This window comes from Aotus nancymaae, unplaced genomic scaffold, assembly GCF_030222135.1.
Source record: "Aotus nancymaae isolate 86718 unplaced genomic scaffold, 86718_ANA_hifiasm-v0.15.2.pri h1tg000028l, whole genome shotgun sequence".
Lineage (NCBI taxonomy): Eukaryota > Metazoa > Chordata > Mammalia > Primates > Aotidae > Aotus > Aotus nancymaae.
Genome location: NW_026988441.1, coordinates 14097453 through 14112425, shown reverse-complemented (window position 1 = coordinate 14112425; position 14973 = coordinate 14097453). Strand labels below are relative to the sequence as shown.

The 14973-nt window shown below is 43.9% G+C and overlaps 1 long non-coding RNA gene across 1 annotated transcript in view; it reads left to right on the top strand.

Annotated features, from left to right (window-relative positions):
- Positions 1-5803: 5803 nt before the first annotated feature.
- The window catches only part of LOC110568166 (uncharacterized), a 56543-nt gene continuing 47373 nt past the window's right edge, over positions 5804-14973 (top strand). The window contains exon 1 of the long non-coding RNA XR_002478494.2: positions 5804-7345. This is a non-coding gene — a long non-coding RNA (uncharacterized LOC110568166). The remainder of the gene's footprint in view (positions 7346-14973) is intronic.

The following is a 14973-nucleotide window of genomic DNA, read 5'->3' as shown; positions in this document are numbered from 1 at the left end:
CTATATTAGAATTTGAAGAAGGAATGTGTTAGAATTTCCCTCCTTCCATTTGTTCCCTCTCTTTCTTTATTTTCCTCTTCAGTTTCATTGACTATAAATTTAAGGTGTTTTCAAAAAGTTGATCCAGGTTACCAAAGAATCCGTATTGTGGTGAGTGATTATTAAAATCGCACTTCAATATTAGGCATGGCCTATTGGTGACGCCCATCGGTTCCTATCTGTCACTTCCATGCCACATAACCTTCTTGCCCCCATGGGCAGTCCTGCTTCTGCCTTTCCTCTTTGCTTTTCTTTTAGTTTCACTGCTTTGCTGAATGTTGCTTGTAGGTGATTTTCCTGGAGGGCTCCTTCTGGGTCGTGCATCTTTAGTTCACATTTCTGTTCACATTAGGATTCATCTATATTGCTGTGCGCAGCTGTAGTTCCTTCCTTTTCACTGCTGTACACTCTGAAGTTTTATAAATAGATCAACACATACATACCAGTTTTACTCTTGATGGACATTGGGAGGGTCCCAGCTTGGGACAGTTGCAACCATTGCTTTCTACACAAAATTGTCCCAGTCTCCTCATGCTGATCTTCTTTTTTTTCATGAAAAATTCCAGGACATATCATAGACTCCCTGAAATTTAAAACACATCTCTCCCTTTCTGACTGTAAATGCAAGTAATTGTTGATAAGGCAAATGGAGACTTACTGAGAAGGCAAGAATCATGACACACTGAGGATTCGAATCTTTAGAGGCCCTCTGACAGATGGGGCTGCCCAGGGTCCACCCAAAAGCAGACATTCCAAGGAGAAAAGTCACTCTTAGGAATGGAGTGTTGGGTCAGGAGCGGTCTTCTTAGATCAAGGTCCAGGCTCTGACGTGGGATAGGTTACAGTGGTAGGCACCGCAGGGGATGGCAATGGAGGTGTTATAACCCCATGTTAGTGGGGGGAGAAGAATGGGACCTGCAAGGAAGACCATCAGGGAGAGCTGATACTGTGTGCTCTGGTCAAAGACTTCACCTTGCATCCTTCTCCAGCCAGGGTTGACACTCTGCAAAGCAGTGACTGCCCTGGGCACTACGGGAGCCTGCAGCTTCTCCTCTGTGAAATGGCTTTTTCCTTTCTCAGTCTGCAGGGAGGGTGGGAGCAGGGCGTGGTCATCCATGAGCACTCTTTACATGAACAAGTTAGCTTTTTCTAAGTCTGGGTCTCAACCTTTCCTGAAATGAAGTTGCATATTCCCCATGCCTAACCTGAGAAGGAGACAGCATAGGAGTTTTATTTTTGTTTTTTCTGGTTGAGTGGAGGGACCTGTGAACTGTAGACTTCAGGTAGGTAGAAGGGAGCCCCCACAAGTGCCCCGCTCTCTTTTCACTGTAGAGTGTGGCTCCCACTCAGCCATGCTCAGCTCAGACACATTCCCTCCCACCCTGCTACTCACTCAGTTTTTCACATTCCAAATCCTCTCCCAGTCCAGAAGCCTGCATGCACGCCCTTAGCCTTCTCTTTCTATTACAGCCTTTCTGACACCTGTGGGAAAGTCCTATGGCTCTGCTTGAATAAAACAGCCATGAATTGAAAATTTTTTATTTCCTGCCAGTTCACCCAGGACAGTCAGTTTTACATCTACTCTGAGTGTTTTGCTGTTTTCTTAATAAACAAAGGTCTTTTCTATAACTTCTCTCTGTAACAGTGATGTGATAGAATTTGCAAGATTCCAGCAGTGAACTATGAAATCACTTATGTCTGCACCATGGATTTCTTGGGAAACTGTACCTAGCCTTGTAGCTAGGTGTGCAAAGGAAACATGGTCAGATTTTCAGTTAACTTTAAAGTTTACCCAGGGTCAAAAGGAGGTGAAGTAATGAAGAGCTCTTGGCAGCCTCCCTGTGGGTCCCAAATTGATCTGTGGTTATTTGCTCAATTTCAAGTTGGATAAAAGGATTGGACAGATTCAGAAAGTCGTAGAATTTCACATTGATTTGGTCACCCATACAAAGAGGGCTATGATGGTAGCTAAGGATAATGGAAGCCATTAGAGCTGCCTCTACCTACAAAAAAGAGAAAATAGATTTCTGGAAGGTTTCAGCAATGATATGGCCTAGTGTCTGCTGTCCTTTTTCTTTTGCACTCTAAAATAGGCATGCTCATTGAATTTTCCCATGTCTGTTTCCATCTTGTGTGTCTGATGTGTATAGAGCTGATGATGGGTTCCTTTAGTGCCTATGTTGAGAGAAAGTGCACCAGACAATTTGTAGTCACCTCATGGACACCACATCCTAATAAGATGATAAAATACTGGAGTTCACTCTGAGTTTGTTCCTGTAATTGTGTCGGTTTCAAGAGTTCTTTACAGGGTTAGTGTGTTTACTGTGTGAGAGGCATGTAAGCCAATGGGGACTGAGTGGGACTGATTGCCAAAGAGGGCCACTTGGGTCAAAGTGTCTGACATAAAGTAGGGGCTACTGAAGGATGTTGTTCCTGATGTATTCTCAGACATCCTAGGGACCTTGTCACTCCCTCCTTGTGTCACAGGAAGATTTGCCTTCTTTGATTTATTGATGTTTCCCATAGAATCCCCTGGCCCCTCTTGGAGAAGACCACTTCCTCTTTTCCCCCTTAAAGTAAGACCCAAATCCTGGGAAATCTGGTGAAGTTTTAATGACCAAGTGTAAGGGTTTGAGTGAGAAGGGATTATGCTATTAGCTGGCTCTGGGAATCCCATGGTCACATAGAAAGAGGGATACCTTGACAATGGGGAGTGTGGTTATTACGTCAGTCACAGACACACATTGAGGTCAGGTACACACTGCTGCACACTTGCAGCATTTTCACAAAACATGGCAGGGATTGATGGGCCAAGTTTTAACAGTGTTGGCCATGTACCATACACACACACACACACACACACACACACAAATGCATCAGGCAGACAGTATTCAACCAAACACACTTTCAGCCTACTCTGTACTCTGTCCTAGTACCTACAACACTGCACAAGAAAACTACTAATTGTACATCAGTACCCAGTGAATTATGAAATCATTTATGTCTGCACCATGGATTTCTTGAGAAACTGCACCATGGACTTCTTGAGAAATTGCACCATGGACTTCTTGAGAAACTGGCTTTGTAACGAGGTGTGCAAAGGAAACCTAATCAGATTTTCCATTTCCTTTTTTTTTTTTGAGATGGAGTTTCGCTCTTGTTACCCAGGCTGGAGTGCAATGGCGCAATCTCGGCTCACCGCAATCTCCGCCTCCTGGGTTCAGGCAATTGTCCTGCCTCAGCCTCCTGAGTAGCTGGGATTACAGGCATGCGCCAGCATGCCCAGCTAATTTTTTGTATTAGTAGAGACGGGGTTTCACCATGTTGACCAGGATGGTCTCGATCTCTTGACCTCGTGATCCACCCGCCTCGGCCTCCCAAAGTGCTGGTATTACAGGCTTGAGCCACTGCGCCCGGCCAGATGTTCCATTTTCTTAAAAGTTCACCCAGGGTCACAGCTAAGGAAAGTAATGAAGAGCCCTTGGTAGCTCCTTTGGGCCCCAAATCTGTCTGTGATTATTTGTTCAGTTTCAGGTTGCATAAGAAAGGCAGTTTCAGCCAGGTGCAGTGGCTTACGCCTGTAATCCCAACTCTTTGGGAGGCCAAGGTGGGAGGATCACCTAAGGTCAGGAGTTGGAGACCAGCCTGACCATCATGGCTAAACCCCATCTCTACTAAAAACAGAAAATTAGCCAGGCATGGTGGCACATGCCTGTAATCCCAGCTGCTCAGGAGGCTGAGGCAGGAGAACTACTGGAACCCGAAAAGTGAAGGTTGCAACAAGCCGAGGTCACACCATTGCACCCTAGCTGGGGAAACAAGAACAAAACGCCATCAGAAAGAGGAGAAGAGAAGAGAAGAGAAGGAAGGGGAGAGAAGGAAGGAAGGAAGGGAGGGAGGGAAGGAAGGAAAGGAAAGAGAAAAAGAGAGAAAGAAAAAAAAAGGCAGTTTCAGATTGCATCAGAGAGGCTTCTGTTTACAGACTACCTTTCTAGCTATTTCAAACAGTCGCACACCGTATTTTCAATGTTTTCTCTCATTCTTCCAGTGGGATTCTACCACTTTGTGTTACACAGTCTCTTCTGTTTGCTTAACCTCCACTCTAGCCTTGAATTTCCCCATGGCCAGAGACTATGTCCTGTGACCTTGAATCCCTGTGTCTTGCACAGGGTTAAACACATGGTTAATGCTTGATAATGTTCATGCAGTGCCTATATTTCAGTTCCATGAACTATGACTGCCATTCACTGTCAATGGCCTTGTTTTTCTTTACAGTCTCTGAGATCTGAGCTGGTGGTGGCCAAGAATGAAACTCATGTGTTCCTAGAGAGTTAAAACAGGACAAGTGTTGCAAAACATACGATATTAGTTTTAATAGCTGATTAGCATATGAAAAGATTCTCAACTTAAATGTGAATAAAATGTAAATCTTTGGGCATAAACATTAGGGAAGGCCAGAAAGTTTGAACATATTCTTTACTACTGAGGTCTATAGAGAAAGTTACCTTATAGGTGCTAATATATCCGATTTTCAATGCACCCATTTTTGACCCAGTTATTCCATTTCTTTGTAATTATCTTCCAATATCAGTATCAGAAGGTTGATAACGACAAAAGGGTTGATTAGAGAGCTTACTATGGCATTATTTGTGAGAGCAAAACATCGGAAACAACCTAAATGCCCATCAAAAAGGTCAAGTTCAATAATTTTGTGTACTCCTATTGAGATACTATGCAGTCTTTAAAAACTCAGGCAGCACCATGGATAGGTGATGTCCTCAAGACATATTCTTTAAGAACAAATCAACTTGTAATGTGTGATGTGTAGAGCAGTTTACACCAGGATTTGTTTAAAAAGCAAATGAAATCGTAGACCTATGTGCTTCTATAGGCATAGGTTTCCTCTGCAAGGAGAGCAGAGCACTGGTAATGTTCTCAGGAGTCAAACTGGAGTCCAGGAGTGAGGCAAAGGCTTAATTTTTGACTGACTACAACAATTTTATTCTAACACATTGTATTCATTCAGCTAAATGAAAGTATAAGTAACGGCCTAAGTAGAAATGAGCACTGTAAGAAAAGACAGTGGAGCTTCCGTACCTTGGGGGAAATGGCAGTTAAGCTGACCTTGACCCTGGTGAGATTTAGGAAAGGAGCTGAAAATGGCAGTGCAAGCAGAAGGTGGTCTGTGATGAAAAGCCTGGGGCAAGGGTAGTAATGGAAAGAGCCCAAGGGACTCATGGGGCCATCTCAGGGAGAGCTGCCTCCTGCTCTGGACGCCCATAAAGGCCACGTGCTGGGAGCTCCTGGGTGCTCACCTGCTACTCCTTGTTCAGCACTGAGAGGCCCAGGTCAAATTGTTTTCCATCTTTGAGGGGCACATTGTGGTATGTAACCTCACATGTCCAGGCCTCACATTAATGAGTGTTCATGACTACACAGTGGCCAAGATACACTCAGAAGTGGAAACTGATGTCTGAGTCCTCATTCATCCCTGTGTGGAAATACACCTGGGGCTGTGGGTCGTTGCTGAGGGTAAAGCACACCGCAAATTGTGCAGAACCCTCCCTTGTGGGGCACAGACAGGACACACATAGAAATTCCTTCCCCCTTTTCCACAGGGCAGACAGAAGCCTTTCTGGTGCTACTACAACCCTCATCCCTGTGGGGTTGCTTCAGCTCCTCCTGCCCTTCAGAAGTGAGACGCTCTGCCCCGTGTTCCCAGATGGAAACTGAGCCACAGTAACTGACCTGAGGGTATGAGTTATCCATTCCTTGAAAATTCTATGCTCCTTGATAAAGAGCCACAGCCCAAACCCACTGAGTGTCCTTCTCCCCTAGGCCGTATGACTGGCCCACAGTGCAGGAACTACAAGTTTCATGCCTGGTGCTGGAGGGTCTCCAGGACCTTCACCTGCATGGTGCCTCCATGCTGCCAGCTAGACATTTCCACATCACTCACATGAGACCACCTCCTAAGTCAATATTCTCCCTCTTCCTCCACTACGCACCATCCTTGGACCATGGAGTACTCACACAAAAGGGAGGATCGGTGTCCCTCTGATTGTCACTCAGGATCCAACAGACAGGTACACAGGCCCTGTATGTGGTGCCTGCCACGGAGATTGAGAGTGGATGAGACGGGCAGGGCCAGGTACGGGCTACCCTTCTGTAAGAGATTCTCAACATGCAGGAGGTTCAAGACCAAGGGCAGACTCAGGCCTCCTCATTCCCACCCTACCACAGTCAGGCCCCTTATTCCTGAGGAAACAGGGGTGGAGGCATAGTTATGAGCAAGGCATCAGGAGCCAGGCTGCCTGGATTTCTGTCCTTATTTCGCCTCTTCCTAGCAGTGCCATCTTAGATCTATTCCTTAAATGTTCTCTATCTCAGTTTCCCCCATCCAAAGAGGATTACTAGAAATTTCTTCTTTGTAGGAGGTTCACATGGATAGAACAGTAAATATATGTAAAACTTTTACCCTAATCCCTGGCATGTATAGGGCCTGTGAGATGTTACTGAAAGAAGAGGGTGGGTTCTTCTGGAACACTGCCCTGCCTTCATTTTCAAGTCTGAAACTGTGAAAGCAAGATATGAGGATGTAACAGTAAAGTAATTCACTCCAGTGAGAAGTAATACTTGTTGAAAGAGAGAGGGAAATAACAAGAGAACAGTATACCCGTGTGTGTGGGATGCACATGCCTCACAATCATCAAGGGCCATGGACGTCCTTCCCAGAAGGGGCACAAATTGTTAAGAGCACAGCTTCAGCACTTCCACAAATAAAGAGTGTGGGCCGGCAAAATAACTGGAGGAAATCTACAAGTGGCTGATATTTGTTCTCTTTTGAGATAGGGTCACATTCTATTGCCCAGGCGTACGTGCAGTCATGCAATCCTAGCTCACTGTAACCTTGACACCACCACCCCTGTTTGCAGGCCTGTGTCTGTGATGCAGCAGAAATCACCGTGGTGGAGGTACCAGGGGGAGGAAGGAGTAACAGGGAAATGCACAGATAAGAATGATGGAGTGAAGGGTTGTGCAGTCCAGCCTCTGTGCCTCTCATGAAGTTTTTTCTCCACTGTGCAGAATCTACCCGGAAGGTGTACATTGTCCTAATTTGTGCAATAGTTTAAAAGAGAAAGGTGGGGATTCTGGAGAAAGGTGTTGGCCATAAAATGTAATGCTTCTGTTTGTTCCAGAGTTTCTGGGTGGTCACTGGCCTTGATCCTCAGCAGGACCTGTGGAGAGGAGTTGAGATAGTCCTTGCTTCCTTCTTCCCCCTCAGAAGGCCCCTTGTCTCTGCCAGGTGAGGGCTACTCCCTTCCTTCTCTCACACACCTATGCTCTAGCTGCAGCTTATTCTTCCTTTCTGGGAGTTCATGTGAATCAACATTTCAGAGACATTGTTTCTCCCAACACCATTTATTAAATAGGGAATCTTTTCCCCATTACTTGTTTTTGTCAGGTTTGTCAAAGATCAGATGGTTGTAGATGTATGGCATTATTTCTGAGGCATCTGTTCTGTTCCACTGATCTATATCAATGTTATGCTACCAGTACCATGCTGTTTTGATTACTATAGCCTTGTAGTATAGTTTGAAGTCAGGTGCCTTCAGCTTTTTTTTTTTTTTGCTCCCCTCCTGTTAGGATTGTCTTGGCTATGTGGGCTCTTTTTTGGTTCCATGTGAAATTTAAGGTGGTTTTTTCCAATTCTGTGAAGAAAGTCAACGGTAGCTTGATGGAGATAGCATTGAATCTATAAATTGCTCTTTTTTAAAAATTTTGCTTTTCAGTTTTATAATCAGTGAATGTAAACCATTTATAAGAAACTTGATAATAATTATTAAAGAACTGTATATTATGATAAGTAATTATTAATCTAGCACTTGAGTAACCACTCCAATTCTACGCACAGCCTGTTGCTAACACACTTTGGGTCTGTCTGTTTTTAACCCACCATGGGGTCTTCTTGCCCCCACAGGCGAACATGCTCCTGCCTTTCTTCTTTGCATTCCTTTTAGTTCCACTGTGTTGTGGAATGTTGCTTGAAAATGCCTGCTCTCTTAGGTCTTTTTTCGGGTCATGCAAGTTTTCTTCACATTTTTGTTTTTAGGGTTCATTGATATTGCTATGTGGAGCTCGAATTCCTTCATTTTCACTGCTCTACACTCTGGAGTTTTATGAATATGCCAACACATAGATACCAGTTTTACTCTAGATTGTACATTGAGGGGTTCAGTTTGATACAATTGCAAATATGGCTTTCTAACCAAAATTATTATAGTCTCCTAATGCAGATTATTTCTTCTTTAGAAAAACTTTTCAGACAGACTGTAGACTCCCTGAAATGTAAATCAAATCTTACTGTTTTTGCTTACCAAGTAGACATAATTATGCAGAACCTGCACAGCCTTCCTGGGAAGGCAGGAATGAAGACCGTCTGAGGATTAGAATCTTTAGAGCATCTTGGATGAATGGGGCTTGCCCAGAGGCCACCCAAAAGGAAGAGGCTCCAGGGAAAAGCCACTCTTAGGAGAGGGCTGGATATAAGAAAAGGTTTTCTGAGATCAAGGCCCAGGCTCCTGCAGGAGACGGGGCAGTAGTGGGTGCTGCAGGACTGGCAATAGAGGTATCTTACCCCATGTCCATGGGTGAGTCTGTGGGCGGGGAATAGAGGCTGAAGGGGAGGTCATCAGTGAGATTGGACAATGTGTGCCCTGACCAAAGGGTTCACCTTGCATCCATGTCTTTGGCTCACTGCAACCTCCTCCTCCCAGGTTCAAGCGATTCTTCTGCCTCAGCCTCCCAATTAGCTGAAACTACAGGTGCATGCCACCATGGCTGCTAATGTTTAGTATTTTTAGTAGATATGGGGTTTCACCATGTTAGCCAGGATGGTCTTGACCTCCTGACCTCGTGATCCACCCGCGTCTGCCTCCCAAAGTGCTGGGATTACAGGCGTGAGCCACCGCACCAGGCCCATCTCTTACCAAGATTTACAGTCTACAAAGTAGTGCCTGCCTTCCTCATTCTTTGAGCCTGCAGATCCTCCTCTGTGAAATGGCTTTTCTCTTTCTCAGCCTGAGGTGGGAGATGGAATCAGGGCATAATCATGCATGAGCACTATTTAAATAAATAAATTCCCTTTTTCTAAGTCTGTGCCTCAACAATTCAAGACATGAAGTTTTATATCGTTTATTCCTTAACTCAGAGGGAGAGCATAGGAGTTTCATTCTTGGTTTTCCTGTTGAGTGAAGGGACTTGTGATCTTTGGAGTCCATGTAGGGGGAAGGGGACCCCCATGAGTGCCCACCCTGTGTTTTTAGTGTAGATAGTGTGGCTCCTACTCACCCCTGCTCAGCTCTAACATAGCCCCTCCTACCCTGTGACTTAGTTATTCAAGCCCCAAGTCCCCTCTCCCAGTCCAGAAACCTCCACGCTGTCCTACCCTCCTCTTTCTATGATAGCTTTCTTATACCTACAGGAAAATCTTATGGTCCTACTTTCATAGAACAATTATGTGTTGAGAAATGCTGAGTGTTTGATTGCTGAGAAATGCTGAGTGTACGATAGAATATATTGTTTGCCAGGAAGAATGATGGCAAGGAAAACCTAGCCATCCCTACCCCCAAATAGAAAACTCCTTGGGGCATCCTAAAGTGGCAGGACAATGCATAAATATCATACACCGGTTAAAACAATTCTTTAAGCATGGGACATCTGACCCTTGGCTCCCTCGTGTGATCAGTTGTAGGTGGGCACCAGCTGCCTACTGGGTATATTTTTGTGTTATGAGAAAATGCTGACCATCTGTTTGTTAATAATCATCACCTGTTCAGAGAGAATAAATGTGTGGATCAGAGTCTGCTCGAGGCCTTCAGCCCGGAATGCTGTCAGCCCCCTGAGGATCTCAAGTTGGAAGACTGTTGGCCCCCTGGATAGACCCACTTTGCTGGTGCTATCTGGGTGTCTATTTCTCAATTCCTTCAGCACCACCTAGGTGGGAATCTCTATGGCCGAGCTGGTCTCGGTCATTATGAATCAAGCAATTTTTATTTCCTAACAATTCAACAAGGGCAGGAAATTGTTTATCTATTCTGAGCGTCTTGCTGTTTCCGTAACAAATGTCTTTTTCTATAACTGCTTTATGAAAAACTGATGCAATAGAATTCATAAGAATCCGGATGTGAATGATAAAATCATTTATGTTTGCACAGTAGATTTCTTGAGAATTTACACATGGCTTGATAACTAGTTGTGAAAAGAAAACATAATCAGATTTTCAGTTTGGTTTAAAGTTTAACCAGGATCATAACATTAAGATCTTTGGCAGCTGCCCAGTTAGCCCCCTATCTATCTGTAGGTATTTGCTGAGTTTCTTGTTGCTTATTTCTCAGACTCAGTGGCCATTAGAGATGGTATTTACTCAGCATCACTGATATTTGTTCAGCGTCAGTGGCAGGTAGAGGTACTCAGAAATTTCAACAGGCTCCTATACATGAATTATAGCACAAACTCTGAAGATTTTGGAGCAAAGCCATGCCATCCTTGTAGATACCCACTCCAGTTTTGAGAAAAAGCCTTTGTCTGTCTACTAGAATAGTGGACTAGACACACTCAGCAAATGGCAGAATTTGTGGAGCAAATGGCATAAGTGGAATAGACACATGCAGCAAATGGCAGAATTTCACATTGGTTCTTCGACCTGTGTGGGGAGGTCTACGAGGGTAGCAAAGGCCAACAGAAGCCATTAGAGCTGCCTCCACCTACAAAAACAGAAAAGCAAAAGCAATAACATGTTCCTGGAGGACCTGGAGAGAGTAGTGCAACCGTGAGGGACTGGAAGGATCCAGGACTGGTGATTTCCCCACATCTCCATTCACTCATGTATTTGGCCTGTGTAGAAAACAATTGGCTCTTGGAGAATGACAGTGGGTTCTCATCAGCTTCACCAGATAGGCACTGCAAGTGCAGCTGTACCAGATTTGGGCAATCACCAGATGTGGTTTCATTGCTTGAGCAAATTAACACATCCCATGGTGCAAGGTGTACATCTATCCATCCAGCAAATATGTGGGTTTATTCTTGTTACCTGTAAGTAAAGGCAACCAGAAGCAATTAGCTTCCACGTGACACAATCCGCTGCCTTCACTGTCCCACCTCAGTTGATATCAACTCCCCTGTGTCCAAATTAGTCCACAGAGGCTTTGTTCACTTTTTTCTTCCAGAAGACATCAGGCTGGTCTTTTACATTGATGACATTACGCTGATGAGACCTGGTGGTCAGGAGGTGGTCATGACATTAGTCATACTGGTAAAATATTTGTGTGTGTCAGACTGTAGGAAATAAATCCCACAGAAGTTCAGGTGGTTTCTCATTCAGTGAAATTTTTAGGCAGCCAGTGACTGCAGCATGCAAAGATGTTCCTTCTCAGATGCAAGTAGAGTTGTTGCATGAGGCCCCTTCTATCACCAACAAAGGGGCACATGCCTAGTAAGCTTCTTTGGATTTTGGAGGCAACATTTGGCTCACATGGGTACATTCTAGTCACCTACATACGCAATGTTCTAAAAAGCTGTCAATTTTGTGTGAGTCTCAGGACAAGGGAAGTCTCTGCACCAGAAGTAGGCTTCCATGCACATTTCTCTGGCCTGGAACTCAGCAGGTGCAATGGTGTTTGAAGTGTCAGTGGCAAATAGAGATGCTCTTAGAAACTTTAGCAGAAAGTTTGAATGACTATACATGAATGACAGCACAGACCCTGAAGGTTTTAGAGCAAAGCCATGCCATCCTCATGGATAACTACTCTGCTTTTGAGAAAAAGCCTTTCTCTGTCCGCCGGGCCTTAGTAGAGTGACTGCTTAACCATGGCTTCCAATTTACTATGAGACCTGGCTGTGGGACAAGAGCCGGGTGGTGTTTTATGCACCCAGCCAGAAGGCTTGGCGAGTACAGCAGCTCTCCATTACCAACTAGAGATGATCTATGTGAGATGAGGCTTAAGCAGGCCCTGAAGGCACAAGAAAGCTGCTGGAAGAAGGGTCCAAATGTTTATAGCCCCTACCCCTGCCCCATTACCTTCCCTCTCCAGCCTGTACCTGTAACCTCATGGGGAGTCAAGCTTATTTCATTTAGTGTATTTTAAAGACTCATTCATGTGATAGCAAGTATCAGAGTGTCATCCACTTTTAAAGCTAATAATCTTCCATTGGAGGTACCTCCTTAGGTAGACTTTTACATTCTTTCCTTCTTTTGCTTGTAGTGAATAATGAGCAATGCTATGGATATCACTGTACAAACATCTGTACTACTCTCTTCCTTCAGTACTTTAGGGTGTATACCCAGAAGTGGTATCTCTGAATCATATGGTAAACTTTTTGAGGAATTGCCATAATATTTTCCACAGTGGCCATGCCATTTTCCAGTCCCAGCAGCAGTGTTCAGGGGTTCCAGTTTCTCCACATGCTCCCAGCACTTGTTATTTTGCATTGAAACATCGTAGCCACCCTAATAAGCTTGAAGTCGTATCTCACTGTGGCTCTGACTTTGTATTCCCTAAGGGCTTGTGATGTTGAGTATCATTTCATATGCTCATTGGCCATTTTTATATCTATTTTGGAGACATGTCTTTTGACGTTCTTTGGCCATTGTTAAATTGGGTAGGATATTTTTTTCATTGTCACTGGGTTGTTGAAGGTCTCTATGTTCTTGAACATCCCCAACCTTTCTGGCACCAGAGCATGGTCTTGTGGATGTCAGTTTTTCCATGGACCGGGGATGTGTGTGTGGTGGGGGTTGGGGTAGTGGTTTCTGGATGAAACTGTTCCACCTCAGATCATCGGGCACTAGATAGACTCCCATAAGGTGCAAACAACCTGGATCCCTCACACAACCAGTTTGCAATAGGGTTCACGCTCCTATGAGAATCTAATGACACCACTGATTTGGCGGGAAGCAGAGCTCAGGCAGTAATGTGAGGGATGGTGTAACTGCAAATACAGATGACACTTTGCTTGGTTGCCCAGTGCTCACCTCCTGCGGTATGCAGCCCGTTTTCTAAGAGGCCAGGAGTGGTATTTATCTGTGGCCTGGGGACCCCTCTTCTAGATAGTAATCACCTTTCAGATGTATGATTTGCACATTATGTTCCATTCTGTCAATTGACTGTTTGCTCTTTTTACAGTGGTCTTTGATGAACAGATGTGATGAATTTTGACGAAGTGCACTTTATCTGTTTTTCCCTTTGTTACTTGGGCTTTTACCCTCCTCTTCCCATCAAACCTACTCAAAAGATTTATGGTTCTACTTTCATAAAACAATCATGAAGACAGCTATTCTTTTTTTTTTTTTAATTATTTTCATAGAATACATTTTCATATTAGAGATTCCCATAGTGTGAAAATAACAATTTATTATTTATAGTTTTATATTTGTGAACAGATTATTTTAGAACAAGTAGAACACATTTGAGAATTTAGTCTCAATTTAGAATTTGTAATATTTTGATATGTCTACAAGGGGAACTTTGCCCTTAAGTGGAACTTCTCTATATTCAGAAGCACTACAAGCTTTTCTTCCTAGGATTTAGAAATTTATGAGATACCAGCATTTCCAAATTTTTTTTTTATTGCATTTTAGGTTTTGGGGTACATGTGAAAAACATGCAAGGTTGTTGCATAGGTGCATACGTGGCAGTGTGATTTGCTGCCTTCCTCCCCTTCACCTATATCTGGCATTTCTCCCCATGCTATCCCTCCCCAACTCCCCACCCCACCTCTGTCTCCCCCACTGCCCCCCAAAAGACCCCAGTGTATAGTGCTCCCCTCCCTGTGTCCATGTGTTCTCATTGTTCAACACCCGCCTATGAGTGAGAACATGTGGTGTTTGATTTTGTGTTCTTCTGTCAGTTTGCTGAGAATGATGGTTTCCAGGTTCATCCATGTCCCTACAAAGGACGCAAACTCATCGTTTTTGATGGCTGCATAATATTCCATGGTGTATATGTGCCACATTTTTCCTGTCCAGTCTATCATCGATGGGCATTTGGGTTGGTTCCAGGTCTTTGCTATTGTAAACTGTGCTGCAATGAACATTCGTGTGCATGTGTCCTTGTAGTAGAACGATTTATAATCCTTTGGATATATGCCCAGTAATGGGATTGCTGGGTCAAATGGAATTTCTATTTCTAGGTCCTTGAGGAATTGCCACACTGTCTTCCACAATGGTTGAACTAATTTACACTCCCACCAACAGTGTAAAAGTGTTCCTATTTCTCCACATCCTCTCCAGCATCTGTTGTCTCCAGATTTTTTAATGATCGCCATTCTAACTGGCGTGATCAATGTAGTTTTGATTTGCATTTCTCTAATGACCAGTGATGATGAGCATTTTTTCATATGTTTGTTGGCCTCATGTATGTCTTCTTTTGTAAAGTATCTGTTCATATCCTTCGCCCATTTTTGAATGGGCTTGTTTGTTTTTTTCTTGTAAATCTGTTTTAGTTCGTTGTAAATTCTGGATATCAGCCCTTTGTCAGACGGGTAGGCTGCAAAAATTTTTTCCCATTATGTTGGTTGCCGATTCACTCTATTGACTGTTTCTTTCACTGTGCAGAAGCTGTGGAGTTTGATTAGGTCCCATTTGTCTATTTTGGCTTTTGTTGCCAATGCTTTTGGTGTTTTGGTCATAAAGTCCTTGACTACGCCTATGTCCTGAATGGTTTTCCCTAGGTTTCCTTCTAGTGTTTTTATGGTGTTAGGTCTTATGTTTAAGTCTTTAATCTATCTGGAGTCAATTTTAGTGTTAGGTGTCAGGAAGGGGTCGAGTTTCTGCTTTCTGCATATGGCTAGCCGGTTTTCCCAACACCACTTATTGAACAGGGAATCCTTTCCCCATTGCTTGTTTTTATCAGGTTTGTCAAAGAACGGGTGGTT